General features: G+C 39.3%; 1 pseudogene; it reads left to right on the forward strand.

The window, feature by feature from the left end:
- The window catches only part of LOC131277251 (protein WWC3-like), an 80579-nt pseudogene that overhangs the window by 42050 nt on the left and 10812 nt on the right, over positions 1–27717 (forward strand).

Genomic DNA, 27717 nt, shown 5'->3' on the forward strand with positions numbered 1-27717 from the left:
CACACACACACACACACATACATACCATCTGCATGTACTTATTTGTGCCTTGTTGTATTTTTTTAAAGGATACAAATATTTTAAAAATAAGTAAGGTTTGGATGCTTTGTAATCACATTTTCAGTATCCATATTGTAAAGCATAGTGTTAAGGGTTTTGTAAATATTTTTTAGCAGATTCTATTGAGAAATAATCATATACATATTATCCATCCAAAGTGTACATTCAAGTGGCTGGAGACTGAAGATGGTGGCTGAGTGAGCATACCTGGTGGTCTCTCCTGCAAAGAGGTGGCTGGGCAGCATTGGAAATTCTTCGGCACAGGGCTGTTTTGGGGTTTTGCAGGGCAGGAGGTGTCTGGACGTTGATTTGGTGGGAAGGTAACAGAGAAAAATCGTGTATAAGATAAAATTGAGGCTCTATTACATGGAGGTGGGAGGTGCGCGTGGGAGGCTCCCTCCTGGGGTGGGCGGAGCCACGGCATTGGTGCGCGGCAGCGATTCCTGGAGGCTCTGTGGTACTGGGGAATTCATAAGCTCTGAGTGGGCTATTGGGGGGCTAACAGGGCAGTAGGCCTTTGCAGACCGATTTGGGGAGACAGATGGGAGTTTTATTGTGAGGCGGGGAATTTTTGATTGTGGACACAAATGATAGTGCTTCCGGCTAGAGCCCCGCCCCCCAAGGTTGGCTGCCGATCTGCAGCAGCCTTAAATTGTTCACAATAAAGAGACATCACCAGGAGACTGTTTCAGGGACTGGCAGGGTGGGAGATGTCTGGAAGCCGATTAGGGGAATATTTTGCGAAGCATGGGAATTTCAGTTTTGGACTCTGTTATGGGCACTTCCGGCTGGAGCCCCACCCCCAGGCCTGGCTACTGATCTGCGTCATTAAATTGGCTGCAGTGTAGAGGTGCCCCCAGGTGGCCGTTCTGGGGGCTTACAGGGTGGGAGGTGTCCTGAAGTTGAATTGGTGATACAGCCACAGAAGAGACCCGAGTGAGAGGGTGAATTGCGGGGTTCAGACACATAGGTCGGAATTTGCGGATGTGACCTCCCCCATAGGGCTGGCACCCAGCTGCAGGGATCCCTGAAGGCTGTGTTGTGCTGTGGTGCTCCCAGGCTCCCTGTTAACCGGATATGAGGTTGCCAGGTCTGAGTCCCCTAAACCCTGGTGGTCCACACCCCAGAGACTCACACCTCTTGAGTGTTCAATATCAAAGACTTCCCATCCCTGAATCCACCATGCCCTGAGGTCCATCTGAGGACCTTGAATATCCTAGCCCTCAACGTTTGTGTTTTTTCTTTTTTGTTTTGTTTTGTTTTGATTTTTATTTTATTTTTTTATTTTTTATTGTCCTGATTGCTAACATTGCATTATCTCCTAGTCTTTTCTCCAGTGTATCCCCCAAAGTCTTTTTTTTTTTCAGTTATATGGGGGAGGGGGGGTTTGTTGTTGCTTTGTGGTTGTTCTATATCTTTTTTTCATTTCCTTACTTGTTCCCCTCCCTTTACACATCCCCCCTTTCTTTCTTTCTTTCTTCTCTCTCTTTTTTTTTTCCTCAATTGTCCCTCATTTTCTTCTTATTTTATTTTATCTTAATTATACAATAGGTGCTGCAGGGAACACCTCACATTTGCTGGGTTTCCTCATCCTTCGTTGCCTCATTTCTGTGTGAATTGATTTTGGCTACCTACACTATCCCCTTTCCCCTACATCTTGATATCTTCCATCATCTACTGTCTCTCCTATATTCCACCACCCTTTCTTTGATCCCCAAAGTGTCTAACTCTTAATTTCTCATACCTTTTTTCTGTTTTCTGTCTTTTATCCACTCTTGAAACTACTGCATTTCTTTTCTCTTTCCCTCTCTCACGAATACACTAGCTTTTTAATTCACACCATATTCCTCCCATAGTCAGTCGACTACCTCATTACAGATACTCTACCTACTGCTATAACTCTATACAACTTACATGAATCTAATATCCATCTTCCCAGATCTCATATTGTTGCTCTGTTAACATTTATCACCAATACTACTTTACACTTTTTCCTTGCTTACACAATTGCCTTTCCCTGACCCTAATACTTCCCTTTAAAGTGAACTCAACCAGCAATAAGAAATTAGAATAAGAAGAACAAAGTGACAGAAGATATAACACTACGCAAAAACAACAGCTAATTAATCCCCAAGACTAGACAAAGAAGCTAAGGAACTGATTAAACCCATCAAGATAAAATGATGACCAGACAGCAATAAAAATCTACAAACCAAACCAGCAATCAGGAAAACATGGCTGAATTGAATGACAAACTAAAAACCAGGAAGGGGAGCAGAACTTCGCACAAGTAATTAAAGATCTCAAAACATATATCACCAACAAATTTAATGAAGTAAAGGAAGAGGTTAACAACATGAAGACAACACTTGGAGGGGAAATTGCAGACATATGCAAAAAGATATCAGATATGATGGGAATGAACACCACAGTTCAAGAAATCAGAAATACACTTGCAGCAAATATCAGCAGACTAGAAGAGGCAGAGCAGAGAATTAGTGATGTGGAAGACAGTGCATCGGAAATCAAACTGATAGTAAAATTGATCGATAAAAATATAGAAAAAACCCAGCTAGGACTTAGGGACCTGAATGACAATGCAAAATGCTCAAACATATGTATTATAGGCATCCCAGAAGGAGAAGAGAAGGGAAAGGCATCAGAAGGAGTGTTGCAGGAAATAATGGCTGAAAACTTCCCAAATCTACTGAAAGAGACAGATGTACTTATCCAAGAAGCACAGTGCACCCCAATTGTCATAAATCCCAACAGGCCCACCCCAAGACATATACTTGTCAAATTATCCAACGCTCAAGACAAAGAGAAAATTCTAAAAGCAGCAAGAGAAAAGAAAACCATCACAAACAATGGAAGCTCCATAAGATTAAGTGCTGATTTCTCATCTGAAACCATGGAGGCAAGAAGGCACTGGTATGATATAGTCAAGGTACTAAAAGAAAAAAAAATTCCAACCAGGAATACTCTATCCAGCTAAACTAGCATTCAAAAATGATGGAGAGTTCAAAATATTCACAGTTAAACAGAAACTGAGAGAATGCCAACAAGAAACATCTCCTTCAAGAAATTCTAAAGGGAGTTCTGCAGGAAGAAAGGAAAAAACAGGACAGGCAGAGTTGGAGGAGAGTGTAAGAGCAATAAAAAAGACAAAAAGAGAAGAAAAAACAAACAAACAAAATATGACAAACGCAACTCCAATCAAAATATGGGTAACATAAATAATTCCTTGAAAGTAATAACACTGAATGTCAACAGATTAAACTTACCTATCAAAAGATTCAGACTGGGACATTGGATAAGGAAATATGACTCATCTATATGCTGTCTACAAGAGACACATCTTAGACCCAGAGACTCATGGAGGCTGAAAGTGAATGGTTGGAAAACAATCTTACAAGCAAACAATAACCAAAAAAAGGCAGGATTAGCTTTATTACTATCAGACAAAATAGACTTTAAATGTGAAACAATTGTGCGAGACAAAGAAGGATACTACATATTAGTGAAAGGGACAATCTGTCAAGAGGAACGAACAATCATAATCATAACTTTTTAAGCTCCTAACAAGGGTGCTCTAAATATGGGAGGCAAATGCTGGAAAAACTAAGTGAAAGAATAGATGCATCTACAATTATAGTGGGAGATTTTAATATACGACTATCAACTCTGGACAGAACATCTCAAAAGAGAATCACTAAAGAAACAAAATATGTGAACAGTATATTAGAGGAGCTGGATCTAATAGACATATACAGATCATTACACCCGAATACAGCAGGATATACATTTTTCTCAAGTGCACTTGGATCATTCTCCAAGACAGACCATATGCTAGGCCACAAAGAAAGGCTTAATGAATTCAGAAAGATCGAAATTATACAAAATAATATCTCTGACCATAATGGAGTGAAGCTGGAAATCTGCAAGTGCCAGAGGCCCAGATTTCACACCAAGATTTGGAAATTAAACAGCACACTCTTAGAAAAACAGTGGGTCAAATAGGAAATCTCAAAAGAAATCAATGACTACCTTGAAACAAATGATAATGATAACATAACATACCAAAATTTATGGGATGCAGCAAAAGCAGTACTGAGAGGGAAATTTATAGCCAAAAATTCATACATCCAAAAAGAAGAAAGAGCAAAAATTGAAGAACTAACCACACATTTGGAGGAATTAGAAAAAAAACAACAAAGCAACCCCACAGAAAGAAGAAGGAAGGAAATAACAAAGATAAGAGCAGAACTAAATGAAATAGAAAATAAGAAAGTGCTTGAAAAGGTAAACAAGACCAAGAGCTGGTTCTTTGAGATCAATAAAATTGACAAACCTTTAGTGAGACTAACAAAGAAAAAAAGAGAGAAGATGCAAATACACAAAATAAGAAATGAGAAAGGCGATATCACCACTGACCCCACAGAAATAAAGACTATCATAAGAGGATACTTTGAAAAACTATATTCCAACAAAAATGACAATTTAGAGGAAATGGACAAATTCCTAGAAACACATAAGCAGCCTAAATTGATGAAAGAAGAAATTGATGATCTCAACAAACCAATCCCAAGTAAAGAGATAGAATTCATCATTAAAAACCTCCCAACTAAGAAGAGCCCAGGGTCAGATGACTTCACAGGTGAATTCTACAAAACATTCTGGAAAGAACTAACACCAATCCTGCTGAAACTCTTCCAAAAAATCGAAACAGAAGGAACTTTGCCTAACTCATTCTATGATGCCAACATTACCCTAGTACCAAAGCCAAACAAAGACACCACAAGAAAGGAAAATTACAGACCAATTTCTCTAATGAACCTAGACGCAAAAATACTTAACAAAATACTTGCTAATCGTATTCAACAACACATTAAATGAATTATACACCACGACCAAGTGGGATTTATTCCAGGTATGCAAGGATGGTTCAACATAAGAAAATCAATCAATGTAATACACCATATAAACAGATTGAGGGGAAAAAATCACATGATTATATCTATAGATGCAGAAAAAGCATTTAACAAAATACAGCACCCTTTCTTGATAAAAACACTCCAAAAGATCGGAATACAAGGAAATTTTTTGAACATGATAAAAAGTATATATGAAAAACCTAAAGCCAACATTGTTTACAATGGAGAAATCCTAAAATCCTTCCCTCTAAATCAGGAACAAGACAAGGATGGCCACTCTCTCCCCTTCTATTTAACATTGTCTTAGAAGTACTTGCTCAAGCACTGAGGCAAGAACCAGATATAAAAGACATTCAAATTGGAAAGAAGAAGTCAAAATTTCATTATTTGCAGATGACATGATCCTATACACAGAAAACCCTGAGAGGTCTCCAACAAAGCTTCTAGAACACATCAATGAGTTTAGTAAAGTCGCAGGTTATAAGATCAATGCGCAAAAATCAGTAGCATTTCTGTACTCCAATAATGAGCAAGCTCAGGAGGAAATCAAGAAACAAATACCAGGGAAACGGACTTTGCCCCAGTGGTTAGGGCGTCCGTCTACCACATGGGAGGCCCGCGGTTCAAGCCCCAGGCCTCCTTGACCCATGTGGAGCTGGCCCATGCGCAGTGCTGATGCGCGCAAAGGAGTGCCGCGCTACGCAGGGTGTCCCCCGCGTAGGGGAGCCCCACGCGCAAAGAGTGCACCCATAAGGAGAGCCGCCCAGCGCGAAGGAGGGAGCAGCCTGCCCAGGAATGGCGCCGCCCACACTTCCCGTGCCGCTGACGACAACGGAAGCGGACAAAGAAACAAGAAACAAGACGCAGCAAAAAGACACAGAAAACAGACAACCGGGGGAGGGGAGGGGAATTAAATAAATAAAAATAAATCTTAAAAAAAAAAAAGAAACAAATACCATTCACAATAGTAAATAAAAAAATCAAGTATTTAGGAATAAATTTAACTGAAGATGTAAAAACCTTATACACCAAGAACTATACAAGACTGTTCAAGGAAATCAAAGAAGACCTAAATAAATGGAAGAATATTCCCTGTTCATGGATAGCAAGACTAAATATTAGTAAGATGTCTATCCTACCAAAACTCAGCTACACATTCAATGCAAACCCAATAAAAATCAACACAGCCTTCTTTAAGGAACTAGAAAAACTAACTATGAAATTTATTTGGAAAGGAAAGAGGCTCCGAATAGCCAAAGACATATTGAAAAAGAAAAACAAAATTGGAGGAATCACACTACCTGACTTCAAAACGTACTACAAAGCTACAGTAGTGAAAACAGCATGGTATTGGCATAAGGAGAGACACACAGGCCAATGGAATCGAATTGAAAGTTCTGATATAGAACCTCATATATATAGCAATATAATATTCAATAAAGCCACCAAACCCTCTCAACTGGGAGAGAATGGCCTATTCAACAAATGGTGCCTGGAGAACTGGATATCCATATGTAGAAGAATGAGAGAGATTTACCATCTCACACCTTATACAAAGATCAACTCAAGATGGATCAAAGACCTAAATATAAGAGCCAAGACCATAAAGACCTTGGAAAGCAGTGTAGGGAAACATCTACAAGACCTTGTAATAGGAAATGGATTCATGAACATCACACCAAAAGCACGAGCAGCAAAAAAAACCCCCAAAAAAAACCAAATAGATAAATGGGACTTCCTCAAAATTAAAGCCTTCTGCACCTCAAAGGAGATTGTCAAGAAAGTAAAAAGGGAATCTACACAATGGGAGAAAATATTTGGCAACCATATATCTGATAAGAGACTTATAACTTGCATATATAAAGAACTCCTATACCTTGAAAATAAAAAAGTTAAACAACCCATTTAAAAAATGGGAAAAGATTTAAACAGACACTTCTCCAAAGAAAAATACAAGTGGCTAAAAAGCACATGAAAAAATGCTCCAAATCTCTAGCTATCAGGGAAATGCAAATCAAAACTACAATGAGATACCATCTTACTCCCATAAGATTGGCAGCTATGAAAAAAACAGAAGAATACAAATGCTGGTGGAATGCAGAAGAATCCAACCATTCTGAAGAACAGTTTGGTGGTTTCTCAAAAAACTAACCATAGATTTGCCATATGACCCAGCAATACCACTGCTGGGTATATACCCAGCAGAACTGAAAACAAGGACACAAACCGATATATGCATACCAATGTTCATAGCAGCATTGTTCACTATCGCCAAAAGTTGGAATCAACCCAAATGCCCATCAACAGATGAGTGGATCAATAAAATGTGGTATATACATACAATGGAATACTACTCGGCTTTAAGAACAAATACACTACAAACACACGTGATAACATGGATGAATCTTGAGAACCTTATGTTGAGTGAAGCAACCCAGGCATTGAAGGACAAATGCTGCATGACCTCAATGATATGAAATAAGCAAGCTGCCTCAGAGAGCTAGAGACTGGAAGATAGGCTTACAGGAAATCGGGGGGTAGAGGAAGGATGTAAGCTGACATCTACATGGGTGAAATCTATGATAAGCGGGCGGTAAGTATGAACACAAAGAAGAGATAAAATGGGGGCATAGGGTTACCTTTGGGTGTGGCTGCGGGTTTGAGGGGGGCTAGGGATGGGTGGATGGGTAATATTGCCCAAAAAATTGGGGGGAGGGAGGGGCAACACACAAACATCGGAGATTGTCAGGTGTGGTTGAGAGTAAAATGCTGAGAAAACCTTTTCAAAATATAATAGGAAATTTACCTGTTTAAGATACTCAAAGGCGATAATCTGATGCAGGACAGACTCCTAGGGAATATCTGAATGCTCATTTTGCCAGAGTGGTTTATACCGTTGGGTAGAGACCCATATAATGAGAGTGAAGGTAGACCCATATCCTGAGGAGGAATGATGCCATCAAATAGAGGGAACTGTACTTCTCAAGAGAAATGGTGGCTCCCAGGGCATTAGGGCAGTTGAGCAAGTCAAGCCCTCAACACTGTTGCAAGTATCTCTGAACATGGCTCGTCAAGGAATGAAGATTGACTGTCACTGTGAGACCCAAGGGGAGGGGAAAATAGATATTGAATAGATGGAACCAATGTAAATGTGAAGGTAAAAGAAGTATTTCACAAGAGTACACAAGGATGGATATAAAACATGTAATATTACACCAAAAACATATAGGGGACAACAGACTAATAATGTAAACCATAATGTAAAACATAGGATAACTAAAAAATTTAGAAAACTGTATAGCCTAAAGTAAAAGCCACAATGTAAACACAAATGTTACCTTGTTTGAAAGCTATTGTCTCAATATCTGTACATCAGTTTCAGTAAATATGATATGAATAAGTTAAAAGATTATCGCTGTGGAAGGGAAAAGGTTTTATAATGGATATGTGGGAGTACTATATATTGTATATATGAATTACTGTGATCTAAGACTCTTGTGAAGAGAAGCTCAATAATTAGGAAAAAAGAAAAGAAAAAGATAGGATGCAGAATTTTTCCAAATCAATATGTATTCTATATCTAACCTTTAAACTCATCGCTATATTCCATTTTACTAGTAAGGGAACCTGACATTATATTGGGCTTCACTTTTCAGGAAGTTTTGGATCACAGAGTGGTTCAACAATGGCAGCGGAGGAATACTGGTATGGGATGTTATTGACAGGGGACATATGGTTGACAGGGAGTTATAGAGGGCATGTGTCTGGGGTGCATGGAAATGTTTGGATATACTCATAGTGGAAACAATTAAAAACAACAGCTGGGGGGGTACTGGGGTCCTGGTCGGGGGGGGGGCTCTGTCATGGTCCCTAGGGAAGCAGCGGCAGTCCCCCAGGTGCAACGGTAAGGACCAGGAGGGAATGAGGGTCCAACAGTGAGCCCCTGATACTAATGACTATACTTTTGAGCCTATACACCTGAAATAAGAACAAGGCCTAGAGCAGCACTGTGCCTAAGAGTTCCCTCCTGACAGCCTCCATGTTACTCAAATGTGGCCAGTCTCGAAGCTAAACTCAGCATGTAAATGCAATGCCTTCCCCCCAGCGTGGGACATGACACCCAGGGATGAGCCTTCCTGGCACCGAGGGATCATTACCAAATACCAGCTGATGACATAAGTAGAAAATGACCTTAAATTAAAGGTTCAACGCGGACCAGCAGAATATCCCTGTCTACCTATAATAACAGGAGTTAAAAATGCTGTTTGACCTAAAGTAGGGGGGAAATGGAAAAGACAAATGAGTTCATATGGCTATGAGTCTCTAAAAAAGAGTCTGGAGGTTGTCAGAAGGATTGCCCTTATGCACACCTGAGCAGAGTCTCAGAGACAGATAAAGTAGATACAACCCCAGCTATTGGTTCTTTTGAGGGCTAAAGAGACCCACAGTTTCTATGGTCATGGCAGATGGGGTTCACTGCCATGCCAGTTGGCCTTTCTTTGGAGCTGGTGTTTCTGCGTGATGGAGCTGCACTCAGATAGGATCTCTTTTCACAAGCCTTTCATGCTATTTTACTGGAATTGTATTTGGTGCTGGGGCTTAAGATATATCTAGGGGATTTGAATCTCTGGACTGACAATATGATAGCCAGGCCTCAACAGACTACAGCTCCTACACTCTGATTTACTGGACTTACCCCACTCAGCTAACATGGAGTTGAAGAATGTCAACCACCACACCATGCAGCCTAGAGTGCTTACAACTGAAAGCAGGAGGATTGCATCCAATATCCATGTGGAATCTAAACCCCCTCTTGACATAGATGTGGAATGGACACAACCAAGCCAAGGTCCACAGGAAGGAGGAATACATTAAGGATCAGAGTGGACTTAATGATATCCTATTCATGAACTATTGTGGTTAATAATCGAGAAAATGTGGCATTGGTGTGGAAAAAGTGGCTATGGTGGCTACTGGGGGCAGGGAATGGGAGGAAGAGATGAGATATGGAGGCATTCTTGGAACTTGGAGTTGTCCTGGGTGATGCTCCAGGGACAATTGCTGGATGTTGTATGTCCTCCCATGGCCCACTGGATGGAACGTGGGAGAGTGTGGGCTATGGTGTGGAACACGGGACATGGGGTGCAGCGATGCCTGGAGATGTGCTCACCAGACGTAATGGATGTGTCATGATGATGGGGGAGAGTGTTACTGTGGGGGGGGGTAGGGGGGGGTGGGACCGGTGGGGGTGAATGGGGACCTCATAATTTTGAATGTAATATCTTTTAAAAAATGAATAAATTGAGAAAAAAAAACTGAAGTGTACATTCAGTGGATTTGGGTGTAATTACAGAGTTGTCCATTCATCAACACAATCTATATTAGAACATTTTCATTACTGTAAAAAGAAAAATTCCCTGCCCTGTAGTTATTTCTCAGTCCTTCTATACATCTTACACACATATCTGCTAGTCTAATTTTGTCTCTCAAATGTATTTATGTTTGCAATTTATATAAATGGAGTCACAGGTATGCAGTTCTTTGTGTCTGGTTCCTGTTAGTTAAGACAATTCTCTCTCCCTCCCCCCTCCCCTTTTTTAAATCTAATTGATGACCATTAGATGAAATAACTCATAGCAAATTACTATTCACTACAGTCCATGGCTTGATTTACGTGCATTTTAACTTGGATACTACTTGCTATTAACATCTTGTAATATTAACATCTACTCGCTCTGATTCATGGAAGAATATTCTTATATTTGTACTATTAACCATACTGTCTCTGACAGGGTTCACTATGCTATATAATCCTGTGTTTCATCGGGTGGCTTTCATTCTGTGAAATACACAGCAATAAAATTTCTCTTTCAACCACTATCATACACACTCCTGTATTGGTTCTGCTAATAACATTCACTGTAATGTGCCACCATCACCTCTATCTAATTCCATACTTTTACAATCAACCTTAATACCAATTCTGCACAAAATAAGCCACTGCTGTACATTCGTATTCTATATATCTGGTGACCAATTTTTAGTTTTTAACTCCATGACTTTGCTCATTATATTTGGGTCATACTAGTAATACTAATACGAATGTGGTATCACTAACATGGTATCACTTTTGTGTTTGACTTTTTCACTCAACATAATGTCCTCAAGGTACATCCATGCTGTCATGTGCATCATGACTTCATTTGTTGTTACAGTTAAATAATAGTACATCATATTCATAAACCACATTTTGTTTATCCAGTCATCAGTTGACAGACACCTGGATTGTTTCCATCTTTTGGCAACAATGGACCTATTATTTTTATCCCAGACACCAATTAGAAAATAGGAGACTCAGATGTCAAAAGTAACATGAAAAGGTTCAGTCAGGTGGTATATGAGCACTTACGCTCTGCTTTCCTTGATTTTAATCATTTCTGTGTCTAGAATATAACTGAAAATCATGCACCAAAAACTTGCTTTTTTCTGCTTTAGGCTCTTCCTATCAAGTAATTTAAGTGAACTCTTAACAAACCAGTGTATATATTGCAACAGTAACAATAATTTACATGTTTGAAATTAAGAGTGGGGAAAGGTTGACTTTTGTTTTTATTCAGTTCTTTAATATCCTTTACTTTTTCTGTTTACCACAAGTCACTCGTTAAACTGAACTTTGAATGATGAAGATATTCTTTTTTTCATTTTCTATGTAATTAATGTGTTATGATACCAGCCTAGGGCATCAGTATTTTCTTCTTTTATAAGCATAATACAATGTGATGGATGTTTGTATGTACCCCAGAAAAACATTACATCCATTCCTTTGCATATAAACCCATTTTAAGGAGAAATTTTGATGAGGCTACTACAATTAAGGTGTGACCCACTTCATTCAGGATGGGTTTTAGTCTTATAACTGGAGTTCTTTATAAATGGAATGAATAGAGAGAAGGAAAGAAAGAGGGAGAGGAAGCCAGAGAAGCAAGTTGAAAGCAATGAAAAAGAAGGGAAAGGTTAGCAGTTGCCACCATGTGCCTTCTCATGTGGCAGAGAAGCCAAGGATTGCTAGCAGCTAGAATTCTGAAAGATGATACCTTGATTTGGACATTTTACTGGCCTCAAACTGTAAGTTAATACCATTGTTTAAGTCAACCCATTCATGATATCTGCTTTAAGCAGCTGGGGAAACTAAGACAATGGATTTATTTATAATAAGCCTTATATTTTTCTTTAAAGAAAATGGAATTGATTAAAAACTGCCAAGAATAGTCAAAGTAAATAAGGCAGTGAATTTTAGATATTAATAGTTTAATCATAGTGGACCTTAAGTTTCTTTCTACTGAACCATTTAAAAGTAGTCGAAAGCTGTATTACCTATGTATTTCTGAATAATAAAATACATCAAAGTTTAGCATCTTAAGGCAGCACACATTTGTTACCTCGTTGTATAAGTGGATCAGAGATGTGGGGATGGCTTATCTGAGTATCCTGGTACAAGATTTCTCAAGCTGTTGGCTTTGGCAGCCAATAGTTTAAGTTCAAATTATTAGGATATTTTACTGAATTGTGTCATATATTACTCTGAGTGTTACTAATAAAGTATACATGAAGATTTTAAGGAAAATTGCAGGTATTGTAATACTAAATGATATTTATAGAGTAAATTAATGGAACACTGAGAGTCACTAATTTAAGATCCGTCCCTTGTGGGGGCTTAGATGATATATTTTCAAGGTTTTGGGTTTGTTAGTTGGTTGATTTCTCAGTTCTTTATAGATTGCCCAAGTGTTTTCAAGAAGTGGCAGCTGAGGATGGCAGGAAGAGAGAAAAAGGAGAAAATGAGCAATATAGAGAGTCCCTGTGACTGACGTGATGGTGCTTTTGTAACCCAATCCTGCAAGTGACATTCCATCAACTTTGATGTATTTTGTTGGTTAGAAATGTGTTATCAGTGCATTCTGTACTTAATAGGAGAGGCTGCCTACTAAGAAAGTCATTTGCAAAGAACTCATTCTGTGTTTTCCTTCTTAAGTTATTTAGTTACCTGTCTGTATCCTGTTAAGATCCAGGAGTACTATCCATTTCTTACTAGCCAACAAAAAGGGTTTATGCAAGTTTCATTTTTCTCAGGTCCAATTTTTTTTTTTAAAGGGGAATTTCCCTACATTAGATGATTCACAAAGTTCCTCCTAGCTTTACTTTTTAATTTTAGTAACATATACACATCTAAAAATTTGCCATTTAAACCCTTTCAAATACACAAACCAGTTATATTCACAGTGTTTTGCTATCATTACCATGTATTATAAAAAATGTTTTCATCACCATAAACAGAAACTCTGCACCCATTTAGCAGAAATTTCTCATCCCACCATTTCTTCTGGTGGTCTTTGTGTACCATAATATACTTTCTGTCTCTATGGATTTGCATATTCCACGTATTTCATTTAATGAGATCCCACAGTATTTGCTAATTTGTTTCTGGCTTTTATCACCCAACATGATTTCAAGGTATCTTCTTCATATTTTAGTATGTATTGGAACTTACTCCTTTTAATGTCAGAACAATACTTCACAGTATGTCTATCCATAAATTCCTCTGTTAATGATATCTTTTGGCTTTGTGAATAATAACTTTAAGAACATTGGTATAGAAGTATTTGTTTGAATTCCTGCTTTCAATTTTTTGAGTGTTTATATACTTAAGGTTGGAATTGCTCTGTCATACCTTAATTAAATTTATGAGAAACAGGCAACTTGTTTTCCACTGCATTTGTAGCATTTTATGTTCCACCAATGTTGTTCTTTAGTTTTATTTATTTTTTTTAAGATTTTTTATTTATTTTTCCCCCTTGCCCCTACCAGTGGTCTGTTCTCTGTGTCCATTCACTGTGTGTTCTTCTGTGTCCACTTCTATCCTTATCAGAGGCACCCGAAATCTGTGTCTCTTTTTGTTGTGTCATCTTGTTTCATCAGCTCTCCGTGTGTGCGGTGCCGTTACTGGACAGGCCGCACTTTCTTATGCACTGTGTGGCTCTCCTTACAGGGCGCACTCCTTGCGCATGGGGCTCCCCTATGTGGGGGACACCCCTGCGTGGCAGGGCACTCCTTGTGCGCATCAGCACTGTGCATGGGCAGGCTCCATGTGGGTCAAGGAGGCCCAAGGTTTGAACCACAGATCTTCCATACGGTGGGCGGACACCGTATTCATTGAGCTAATTTAGCTTCCCTTCTCTAGTTTTAATGTGAGAGGTTATTTGGATGTTTAAGTTCAAATTATAAGAATGTTTTACTGACTTTTAAAACATATTTTGTCATATTTCACTCTAGAGTGAGACTAATAAAGTATACATGAAGATTTGAAAGAAAAATTGCAGGTAGTGTAATAGTAAATGGTAATTACAGAAGAAATTAGTGAAACACAGAGTTACTAATTTAAGATCAGGTTAGCATAAGAGAAAGAGTTTCACTATTCTACATATATTATGTGAAGATAAAAACTTTAAAAGCCCCTGTGTTTGGAATCAGCTACATGCTTTCCAATTTAGGAAACCTAAAATATATCAATAGAAACAGGAGGTAGAAAATAAGATTTTTTAAAAAGTGAGAGTACAAAACAAGCTCAAAAACAGGATATAACTTAATATTTTGATACATGTTTTTACTTCTACCTAATATATCAGGTAGAATTAAAAAGCAGCTACCTGGAAAGTTCAAGAAAGGTGTTATTAAAGATAATGAAATTAGCCAGGTAAGGTGAATGAATTTTGATATGTCTATCACTTTCTGGTCCTTGTAAGGGTGCACGCTTTTGGGTGTCTTTAAAACATGAAAAAGAAGCAAGGGAAGGTCAGTGAAGGCCAGGGCGCTGACGCCTCTCGCCCCTCTGCTCTGTGGTGGAGGGCGGCGGTGTGCGGCCCTGGGCCCAGGCCACTCTCCTCAGGTGGCGGCACCCTCTCCTTCCAGCCTGTCCGCCAGCACCCTGACGGTCTCCTCGGGCAGCAGCCGGGGCTCGCTGGCCTCCAGCCGGGGCTCGCTGGCCTCCAGCAGGGGCTCCTTGAGCTCAGTCAGCTTCACCGACATCTATGGCCTTCCCCAGTACGAGAAGCCCGAGGCCGAGGGCGGCCAGCCCTTGCGCTTCGACCTGCTGCCGTTCGACGCCCTGGGGCGCGAGGCCACCCTCTCAGATTCGCCGGGCCACGCGGGCTTCGGCAAGCCGCGGCGGTCCCTGGATACCCCGCAGTCCCTGGCCTCCCTGTCCTCCCGCTCCTCGCTGTCCTCCCTGTCCCCTCCGAGCTCGCCGCTGGACACGCCCTTCCTGCCCGCCTCGCGGGACTCTCCTCTGGCCCAGGTGGCGGACGGGCTTGAGGTGCCAGGCCTGGGTGCCCTGGACCGATTGCGGGCCCAGGCTCCTGCACTGGGGGACGAAGAGGGGCAGGGCATGGCATCCCTTCAGCTGCACGAGTCCCCTGGCGACGGGGAAGGACCGCCCGAGCGAGGACCCCAGCTGGCTGCCACTCCCCTGGGCGCAAGTAAGTGCTGGCGCGGCGGTGGCTTTTCCGCCCTGTGGAGGAAGGTTTACAAGGCGGGGAGGAGGAGGCTTTTCCCTTAAGAGTGAGCTCTGAGTTTAGGAATCTTGGGAGGACGTGGCAGCGTGTGGGCCTGCCCCGTCCGAGTCGTTTCTCTGAGACTTTTGCAGCACTTTTGCAGTAGTAAGTTTGCCGAGTGTGTGTCATGGAGAGGTCACTGGAATTGGCAAAGTAGGCTTCCCCACGGATTTGACCTGTTTGCAGAAAGTGCTGGATTTTACTGCAAACGAGCTTGAGAGCCGCCTAGCAGTCCACGCTCAGAGACTGAGAAAGAGGGCCCTGATCAGCTCCGCAGGGCGTGGGCCACATGAGCCTGCTCTGTGTGCCCACTGAACGCAAGCGCTGGGCTGGCTTCTGGTGGTAGCAGAGCGGGCATTTCTACCTCCTTGTCGCTTTGACTTCATCTTCATCCTTTATCCTCCTAGTTATCAGAGCCACAACTTTGTAAAATTCCACTTCTTTTTTGTACCATGGCCTGATAATTTTTCCAAGGAAGCATATAGCCCTTGGTAAATCAAACTGTTTTACTGAACAGTCAAGCTTTTGACTTTTGAACAAAGAAAGATATCTGCCTACTTTTGTTGGAGTCGGTGACCTGAGGGTATCGGGAATGAAAGACAAAGAGAGATTGGGTTCAGGGGATCTGAGAGCATTGATTTCACAAGCTCATCAGACAACTTTGTTGAGTCGAGGGGCTAGTATATATACCCCTAACATACGTGACATTCAGCACAAAATCAATTTACCTATTACCTTTACCTCATTCTATATTAACTAGTGATTGATGAACACCAACAAACTTTACTGGAACTACTATTATAAAAATCAGTAACTATACTCATAAATCTTGTTACTCAGGTCGTTCTGTTCTACATGTTATTGCTCCATCTGTAGGTGTACTTCCCCAGCCATGATTGTGATCCGCACCGATAATCACAAGGGACAGTTTGACTCAGTGGCCAAGGTAGTAACTTGCTTCCATGGAAACAACATGCCTTTGTTTCCCACATTTCCCCCTTTTTGTTTTAGTCAGGGTAACGGTGCCTGTCTTAGGTTGCCCCCCAGGGGGTCTTACCCGTCACTGACTACCAGCCAAGCTCACTGACTTCGGGGTACTATTGTAGTGTTTTAGCAAGTACTAAGTTATTAGCCTGTCCCGTTGTGTCCACACGGTGCAATCTCTGGCAAACACCTTTACCCAGGCAAGCGACAACCATGAGCAACAGGATTAATACACATATCCCTATTCCTAAGGCAGATAAGAAATGCTGAGACTTCCACCAATCAACAGGATTAAACTTATTTAAATGTGAAATCAAATCATTAAAGATGTCCTTATCATTATCTACGTATATCTGATTATGAGACATTTCTAAAATCTTTTTCTGCAATTCTTCAATTTCTAATGACATATTTCCCTTGTGTCCTAACAAATGGTTTCTGATCTTATTCCATTGAAACATAGAACTGTTATAATCCAAAGGAGTAATACAAAAATTACTTTCATTCCAATCACATTTCAATCCTCTTAACAAATTCAAATTATAAACTTCATCTCCTAAGTGTAAAACAGCAGATTCCAAATCACTAACTCTGTCATGAAGACCTTCATCAATATGCTCTTGACTATGCCATAATTCACTTGCATTCTTGTGCCAGTCACACACGTATTGCTGTGTTTGCACCGTCTCATGCAATGCAACAGCAGCAGTGGCAGCAGCAGAGATGACACCAATGAGGCCAAGAATGCCAGCTATGAGAAGTCCCAAAAATCTGTTAGATCATTTCAACAGTCCTTGATCCAGGTGGAAAAGAAGATGACTCTCAGGAGATGACTGCCACATCTGATTCATTTTCCCCGGGATCTACACTCCTCGTCTTCGGCGAGCCATGGTGATAATATATCCATTTTGTAAAATATTCTCAGACAGGCAAGTATACAAAGCGCCATCCTTATAGAACAAAGCATTATAGTAGCCTTCCCTACCACAAACACATATGGATCTCTGACACATGATTGAAAATGATGAAATTGATCTAAATGTAAATATTGTCCATCCATACTTTTATTACCTTTCCATTCAGAAGTAGATGCCACTCCTAAGAAGACTTTCCATATTTGTTTTTGATCATGGACTCCAGTGCTATTGCACCATGGAAAAGGAACCCATTTCCCTATATTTTTCCAATCACTATTATTTTTAGTAAAAATTATTTTTTCATCAAGAAACAAAGATTCATGGATAAGATATCGTACATTACTAACTTGTTGTCCTTTGCTGTTTAAACCATACCAGATAAATCTGCCCTTATATTAGTTGGGATTCCCCATAGGGGCACTTTCCCAAACTATTCCATAGGAATCATTAAAAATGGCAGATCCTCTTTCCATATAGCATTCATACCATCTTTGCATATCACCAGCATTCCTCGTAGGACAACTATAACTTGTATACTTATATTCTTTGTATTGAAGGATGGGAATAAAGTTACAAAAGATTTAGTAGTATTATGGCTAAAATTGATCATAGTTCTATTTTTCACAGCCATACATGGTGGGCGATTGCCAATGCAAAGAGGTCGGAAATCAAATGGAAGAAGAAGATTATAAATCCTTTGTCCTTCTTCTCGTGACTTAAGTGGTAACCTATCATCTACAGGTCCAGGAAATATATGAGTTTTATTCAAATAAACAGGAAAAGAAGGATCTTTCCAGGTTAACACTCGAAGTAATGGGGGATTAAGGATATAAGTCCAATATGTGTAATTACCATTACCATTGCTGGTTTCACTTACTATCAGTAGGATCCATATGTGTAGAAGACTCCACTTCTTCAATCCTAGGTTTAATCCTTTTTGCCAGAAGCCAGATTTCGTCTCCATTTTCTGAAATGATAAGGGCATAACCTCACCCCCATACTTTAACTCTGCCTTTTTTCCATTCATTACTTAAAACATCTTTCCAAAATACTGGTTGATTCTCAGATTCTGCAATTTCTGTGGATGTTGAGAATGTCCAAAATGACATTCAGCCAGTGTCATAGAATCATAAACATTAAGAAAATTTAAGGTAAATAAAGCTTTATCCAATTGATCTTTAGGTGATATCATACCATCATCTCCCCCTTTTTGTTTTAAAAGCATAGTCTTGAGAGTATGATGGCATCTTTCAACAATAGCTTGACCTGTAGGATTATGGGGAATGCTAGTAACATGTTCAATAGCATATTTCCTACAAAAGGAAGCAAAGGATTTACTAATGTAAGAGGATCCATTATCAGTTTTAATTTTTTAGAGGGCATCCCATCACAGCAAAAGCAGACCAGAGATGTGAACGAACATGATGAAACCATTCCTCACTTTGAGCAGTAGCCCACATGAAATGAGAATAAATGTCAATACAAACATGAACATATTGTAGTTTACCAAAGGATGGACTGTGAGTAACACCCATCTGCCATAATTGATTAGGAGTCAGGCCTCTGGGATTAGTTCCAGCCTGAAAAGGCACTGCTGTTAGTGGTCCACAGGTCGGACAAGTATGAATAATTTCCTGTGCTTGTAGTCTTGCTAACTTTTGATATTTATTTCACAGGCCTTTAGCATTAATGTGAGTTAAAGCATGGTAATCACGAGCACTTTGTAAACACCCCATTAATAAATCAGCTTGAGCATTACTTGCTGTCATAGGACCAGGCAAAGAGGTATGAGAACGTATATGTGTAATGTAAATAGGATGCTGTCTTAATCTAATGAGATGTTGCAAATCAGCAAAAAGTTGAGATAATTCATCAGTAACAAAGATATGAGCCATTTCAATATGCTTGACAGTAAGGCATACATATTCAGAATCAGAGACAATATTCAAAGGTTCCTTAAATATTCTTAACACCTTAATGATGGCAGCAAGTTCAGTACGCTGAGCAGACGTGAATGGAGTCTGCCAAGCCTGTTCTTTTCCTTTGGTAACAAATGCTGCTTTCCCTTACTACTGCCATCAGTAAACACCATACATGCATTTTCTAAAGGTAGAGATTTTATAGTCTTAGGTAATATCCAAGTCGTTTTTCGTAAGAAAGTAAGTAATTTTGAAGTAGGAAAATGATTATCAATAACACCTTGAAAGTTACTGATAGCTATCTGCCATTGAGGGCTGGTTAAATATAAATGATGAATTTCTTCCTGTGATAATTCACAAATAATGCGATCAGGATCAGACCCTTTAAGTTGCATTAAGCGCACATGTCCCTTTGCCAATATATTAATGATTTTTTGTAGATAAGTTTGTAATCTCTTTTGTTTATTATTAGGTAGAAAAATCCACTCCAAAACTCCCTCCTGCCACAGTAAAGCTAGGGGAGATTGCACAGTGGAAAATATATTTAAATCTACAATTTTTCCAGGGTAAATTTGTTTACTGTCCTTGTGAAATTCTTTCCTCTATTAAATTTAATTCTCGTTCTGCTTCCGCAGATAAAGAACGTGCACTAGTAAGGTCTGAATCCCCCTGCAGAGTTTGGAATAAATGAGTTAATGTTTAATTAGGAATTCCAAACATAGGCCTAATCCAATTAATATCTCCTAAAAGTTTTTGAAAATCATTAAGAGTGTTTAATTTATCTCTACAAATTTGCACATTTTGAGGTGTAATACACCCTTTAGCCAATTTCATGTCTAATTAAGAGAATGGAGCTTCTTTCTGAATTTTTTCCAGAGCTATTTGTAACCCATATTCTGGTAAAATTTTTTCTGCCATAACAAATAATTGCTGTAATTTTTCATCAGAAGCATGAGCGAATAATATATCATCCATATAATGGATAATCATCGCTTCAGGAAATTGATCACATAACTTTTGAAGAGGTTGGTGTACAAATAATTGACACATGGTTCGACTATTCGTCATACCCTGAGGTAAAACACACCACTGATATCTTTGCATAGGTGCCTGATTATTAAATGAAGGCACAGAGAAAGCAAACTTTACCTTATCAGCAGGATGTAAAGGAATAGTGAAAAAACAATCTTTCAAATCAAATATAATAAGAGACCAATCTTTTGGAATCATAGATGGTTGTGGAACTCCCAGTTGTAGTGCTCCCATAGGACTCATGGCCTTATTTATAACTCTTAAATCCGTCAGGAGTCTCCATTTTCCAGATTTCTTTTTAATAACAAATACCGGAGAGTTCCAAGGACTATTAGAAGGTTCTATATGCTTTTGCTCCAACTGTTCTTTAAACTATGTAGGGCATTTAATTTTTCTACTGTTAGGGGCCATTGATCTATCCATACTGGTGCTTCAGTAAGCCAAGTAATTGGTATGGGACTGCCCTTTCTTTCAATGGCCCCTAAGATAAATTTGCTCGTTCAGGATCTGATGAACTGGAAGGAAATCCAATTCCCCTCCTATCCCCTTTACTTCTAGTATTATATTTCATATCCATATATAATGTTTTAGCCTGCTCCAATAAGGTAGGAATATGAATGAAAGCACCCCATTGACTTAACAAATCACGGCCCCACAAATTAATTTCCACATCAGCCACATAAGGTTGTAAAGTAGATTTTTGTCCATCAGGGCCTAAGACATCAAAAATATTAGTGCTTTGATAGACATCAGTCATTGTACCAACTCCAGTAAAAACTGTAGGTACTTTCTGCAAAGTCCAGGATTGAGGCCAATAATGTTTAGCTCTAATAGATACAGCTGCCACTGTATCTATTAAGCCAAAGAACAGTTTTCCATTAATTTTAATTGTAGTTTCAGGTCTACCATCACTTACAAAAGTTTGCCAATACATATTTTTTCCAGTTGATCCGAATCCCCCTTCCTTTTAAAAGGAAGAGTAGCTGGTTTATTATAAGGAAGCAATAATAATTGAGCAATTCGTTGTCCTTTTTGTATTTGAATAGAATTAACAGCTTGAACCATTATTTTTATTTCCTCTGTAAAATCACTATCTATAATTCCTACTTGCACCAACAATCCCTGCATAGTTAAACTACTTCTTCCAACTACAATGCCTACTGTATTATTAGGTAAAGGCCCTTTTACTCCTGTAGAAATTGTTTGAATGCCTCCCTCTGAAGTTATCAATTTAGTCTCAGTAGATGGAAGATCAACAGCAGCACTACCTTGAGTAGCCGCTCTTAGCTCTGAGACTGGGATGAATGATACTGACCGTTGCTGACAGGAAATTGGTCGGCCAGGCTCATATTTTTTGTCTGAGGGCCCTGAGCTAGGCCTGCAAGGCGGTTTCCCGATTTTATAGGTGTGCCTTTCCAGTCTATTTTTGATCTACATTCATTAGCCCAATGATATCCTTTATGGCACACTGGACAAATTTTTGATGGAGTACGAGGTCCTCTACCTGCTTGATTGACATAGGACCAACAATTCTTTTGAAAATGTCCAATTTTTCCACACTTAAAACAATTCCCTTTCTTTTTTGGGTTATTTCCTCCTCTCATAGCTGAAGCTAACACTGCCATCTGGTGGGTTGTTGAACCAATGTCCTGACAAGCTTTTATATAATCAAGGACAGACCCACCTGCGGCCTTAATAGGCCGGATAGCTTTCTTACACTCACTGTTAGCTTGATCAAAAGCGAGCGTTAGCAGGATTAACTCTCTAGCTTCAGGAATTTCAATAGTCTTAGTAAGCATATCAGTCAGTCTGGCAATAAATTCCACATAAGGTTCATTAACACCTTGAATCACTTTAGCAAAAGACTGCGTAGGCTTTCCTGGAGCTGTAATCCTTCTCCATGCAGCCAAGCATGACTGCCTCACTGGATTAACAGCCTGATAATCATAATGAAGCTGCCTCTCAATACCTGTCCAAGCTCCAGAGCCTAGCAATTGTTCAGCAGTAATATTAACAGGTGGATCTTGAGCCCTATTTCGTCGTTCTCTCATAGCAGCTTCATCTGTCCACCAAGTCTTAAATTGTAAGAACTCAGCAGCACTCAATACTGTTTTAGTCAGCATGTCCCAATCCCAAGGTATGAACCTGTAGGTATTTGCAAGTTCTTCCACCAATCCAATAGTATAATGACTCTGAGTGCCATATTGAGTACATGCCTGTTTGATGTCCTTTAATACTTTAAAAGAAAGAGGCTCATGATGAGCATAAATTCCCCCTTGTGGGTGTTGAGCATCAGGAGGAATTTGTTGAATAGTTACAGGAAAAGCTGTTACAGCTTGCATAGCCAGAGGCTCACCTTGACTAGATCCCGATAAAAGACACCTCATTAATGGAGTAACAGGCACAGGATTTGGCTTAAAGCTGCTACGAACATAAGGCATGTCCGTAGAGAAAAGTCCACTAGGAACTTTTCCAGGTTCTGGAGGTGCAGAAGGAACCTCATGAGTCAAATTAGGATATATGTTTGCCTTAGAAATATTTAGTTCCGACATGGATTTAGTCAAGAACGGATTTGTGTCTTTAACTTTAAATAACTCCTCTTCTTCCTGATCCTCCTCCAAGTTCCTGTCTTTACCTGTATCATTCATAGCCGTTTCCTCCCTTGAGAAAAGAACAATCTCTTCTTCTTCCTCAGACTGCAAAGGATCTAATGCAGCAGCAATATGCTCTCCTAAAGCCCAAACTGATACAGGTATATTCTTTCTGATATGCTCTCCGCAATGCTTCATTACTTGCCTCCACTGCTTAACATTCATCAAAACCAATAACAACGCTTTTGAACCAAAGCAAACAATTCTAACAAATCTGTGGTCTTAACTGTGATGCCTACACTGGAGATAGATTGACTCAGTGGTCAAGGAAGTAACTTGCTTCCATGGAAACAACATGCCTTTGTTTCCCACATACTTTACCTTGCTCCCATGTGCTTTTTTGAGTCAACCTATCTGGCTTTTTTTCTTCCATAGGTGTCAGAGAAGATCAAAAACCAAGTTTCTCTGTCTTTAACTACAGCCTAAATTTTACTTGCACAGTGAAAATATTTCCATAACACAAATGCTGTGCAATTTTGATAGCATATGAGCACTCAACTAATGATGATAGTGACCCCTAAACCCCTTTCTCCCAGTCCCTGGGAACATTTGCTAATATCTGGAGGCATTTTTATTTTTCACAACTAGGGGTTGTGAGGGTTGTGAGAGAGGGGCAGCTTCTGACTAATGGTTTGCAGATAGGGATTCTACTCCATGCAGTTATAGCCCAGCTAGCTGATATTCTGAAGTGCATCTCCTGATTGGTCAAAGCTTGGTTTTCCCATCCATGTACAAGATGAACTTTTTGGTCAAAGCTTGGTTTCCCCATCCATGTACAAGATGAACCTTTTGGTCCCATCCCACGTTTTGATTTATGTGATTTACATATAGAACAGCAGTCTCTGTTATCACTTGGATGTTTAACCAGAAAACTGTTGTATTTTTAGGCAACACCATGGCTTTCTGGCCTCTCTGCTATTTTAGTCTTTTTCTCTGTGTTTGCAAGGCCACTTTTCAAATTCCCAGATAGATTATTTGTCAGTTACTTGTCCATTTTTACTTCTGGTATTAAAAAGGAAAATATACAATAAGAACTTACATACTGACTCAACATATGAAAAGCTGGCTTTTTTTTTTAAACCTATGTAATTTTTTCTTTAAAAAATCGGAATAGAAGTAAATTAGTGCAGTTTCAAGGGCCCCTTTTAACCAGGGGAAAATCAGAGTGGGAGGAGAAGAACTGACTTAATTTCTGATCATTAATTTTATTGTTTTTCCCTTCCCATTTTTTGGCAGATATATATACAGTACATAATTACGGTTCAAACTTCTTAGACTCAGAGTTATTAGCTTATGCACTGTTTTCATGCTTATACCTAGTGGTGGATTCTTGCATGCATTATCTATTTTTTTTTTTGTTAAAGATTTATTTATTTATTTATTTAACTCCCCCCCTCCCCCAGTTGTCTGTTCTCTGTGTCTATTTGCTGCGTCTTGTTTCTTTGTCCGCTTCCATTGTCGTCATCAGCACGGGAAGTGTGGGCGGCACCATTCCTGGGCAGGCTACACTTTCTTTCGCGCTGGGTGGCTCTCCTTACGGGGTGTTGTGCGTGGGGCTCCCCTACAGGGGGACACCCCTGTGTGGCGCAGCAGTCCTTGCATGCATCAGCACTGCGCATGGGCCAGCTCCACACAGGTCAAGGAGGCCCAGAGTTTGAACCGCAGACCTCCCATGTGGTAGACGGACGCCCTAACCACTGGGCCAAGTCTGTTTCCCTGCATTATCTATTGACTTGTGTCTTTTTACAACTTGAAATAATTGACCAGGTAATGGGTCCTGTTGAGTCCTGTTAGAGGGCTTGATTGGATTAGTAGTTTCAGGCATGAACACATTGTCTTCCTTTGTACATGCAGGAATGCCTGGTCCTTAGGTTAAGATTGCTTGGTAAAATTGGTTAGGATATTGGTATTCATCATGTCATCTTCTTTCCCTCTAATTATTTTTGTACAAGGTTAGAGGTCATATAGTTTCTCTCCAAATTTGTATCTGTTAGGTTTCTGAGCAAATTTCTATCAAATTTTAGTAAAACAAAATTTAAACCTTGGAAGGCATGATCTAATGAGTAATTTCTTCCATTATGTTTTTAATCAATCTGAAGGAAAAGAAGGCAGGATGGGGAAGTTGAATAATGACTACGATTTTTAATATTTTTATGTTTGTAGTACATTTTATCATCTCTGGATTTTAAAGGTCAAATGGGATATGGTTTTGAAATACTCTATAAATTTTTGCCTCTTCATTAATAATTTTCTAATCTAAATCTGTAAACACCACGTTTTATCTACTTATTGATATTTTTCTTATATTTATTTGTTTAAAATTATTGGCTTAAATTCTAGTTTTTTACTTCATGCTGTTTTGTTTTGTTTTGTTTATAACCCTTGCTTCATTTGCATGCTGCCCATTCCCACCCCCATTGCATTGCAACACAAGAATGAATATTTGGGACATGTAGTATGGTTTTTCAGTGTGCCTTTTTTTTTTAGGCACTTACTTACTATTTTCAATTCACTATTGTTTCTGTTTGCTCTGTAAATTCACTCAAGTCTGGGCTCATTGAGGATTAATTCTTTAATTTCCTTTGTCCCTTATTCATTTTAATGAAGAGAAAGAAATTTTGTTGCATTGTTGGGTTGATTGTAACTGCTTAGGATTCTTTCGTATTATTTCCATAAAGGAATTCAAACCTGTGTCTATGAATTGTGATGGTTTCTGGACTGTGAGTTAAAATACTGATCAGTTTAACTTGCTGAAAATTAATGGAGCATACTTGTTGGTTCTGGGTAAGTATTTCTGGGCCCTGTTAAAAAAATTGGATTGAAGAGAAGAGCTAGCCATAGGACACTTGACAATGAGTGCCTCTGGCTATCCCTGAATGGAGACTGTCTCTATTTTCTGACTAACTAAGGGAAAAAGGGGTACCAATGGGCTTTTCTCCCAGGCTTGGCATTGTAGACCTTTAGAAGCTTATCCATATGCTGTCATTGGGATTATAAAACCAAACAGCCACCACTATGTCTAATTGTTTCTTTTGTCTACTGTTTACATGATGTCTGTTTTTAATTCGTATGCACAATCATTTGCTTGGAAAGCAGATGTTCATCGCTGGAACTGACTACTTCCTAAATTTAGTTGGACACAAATGTCAAAATTTTCAATTTATGGAACTTAAATTACTTGAAGAAAAGTACAAAGATAAGAAAGAGCAATATATGCTTATCTTTGGATCTTTATTGAAGTCGATTTGAAATGTAAAAGTAAACCATGGAATACATTGAAACTCCAAGAAAACAAATGTGAGAGCAAATCTGGCCCAAATATTACTGGGTAGCATTTTTTTCAATTAATATTTTTATTTTTAAAAAAACTTTAGATTATATAAATGTTACATAAAAAATACAAAGGATTTCCATAGGCCCCATTCTCTTTCCCTCCCACATTTTCCCACATTAACAACATCTTTCATTTAGTGTGGTGCATTTCTTACAATTGATGATCCCATAGTGAAGCATTGCTATTAAACATGGACTACAGTTTACATTATAGTTTAGACTTCATCCCACACAATTTTGTAGGGTATGACAAAATATACAATGGCCCTGTTCATCATTGCAGTGTCAACTCCAATGTCACAAAAATGCCCCCATTTTACCCTATTTTCCTTCTCTCATCCCTCAGAATCTCTGGTAGCCACTGCTTTTATGTTAATGATAAGAGTTCTTCCATTACTAGAATAAATAAGTCTATAGTCGAATAATAATAAGTTAACTTTAATCCATTGCTCATTCCCCAATCTTGAGGATTTTGGTATGGTGATAGCAGAGTGGCTTCTAAATGAGAGGGGGCTTAGACCCCATGGGACAGTTAGATGGAACTGTCTTGCCTGTAGATGCAGACCCTGTTCCTTGAGATGGTTGTTCATCATCATCTCATTGTTAATTGTCCTCGGTGAGTCCAATGAATTGGAGTGTATGTGTTGCAACGCTGCTGAGATTGAGGCCTTAATTGGCACATGGAGGGACCAATGATTTAAGACTCAGGTCATATATTTATCAAGTATAGTGCTGATTATAGGTTCAAAGAAAAGGGGCAGAAGAGCATTTTGTTACATGTCTCATTTTGTTACATGGGAAGCATGAATTCCAAAATTATGTCTTCTGGCAGGGTGCCTAATTCCTGAGATATCTGTCCTGTTTATACTGTCTAGATATTTCTAGAGTCATCAGGAGCCCCACTATTGGAGGCACTGTTTACTGTGACAGTCAATGAGATCCTGCTGAGACATGTACAAACCTAACCTCTGGAGCGACCTGCCAACTTACTTTGAAATCTCTTATCCATAAAAACTCATCTGTATTTACCATTTCCCCCTTTTGGTCAAGGTCTTTTTCCAGATGCTTCGCTATTTGGCATTTGGTAATAATCCTGCAGTGCCAGGGAGGCTTATCTGTTTGGGAGCATATTGAAATTAGAGAGAATTTTGAATCTGAGCTCCTCTTCTTTGACCTATAGCTCTTTGCGAAGATGCTTTCAAAGAATGAATCTATTCAACTATGTCCTCTAACTTGAGGTTCACTAAATTTTATTAGACTTATTTGGATTGTTAATTTTT

The sequence above is a fragment of the Dasypus novemcinctus genome, chromosome X, assembly GCF_030445035.2.
Source record: "Dasypus novemcinctus isolate mDasNov1 chromosome X, mDasNov1.1.hap2, whole genome shotgun sequence".
NCBI classification, from domain to species: domain Eukaryota; kingdom Metazoa; phylum Chordata; class Mammalia; order Cingulata; family Dasypodidae; genus Dasypus; species Dasypus novemcinctus.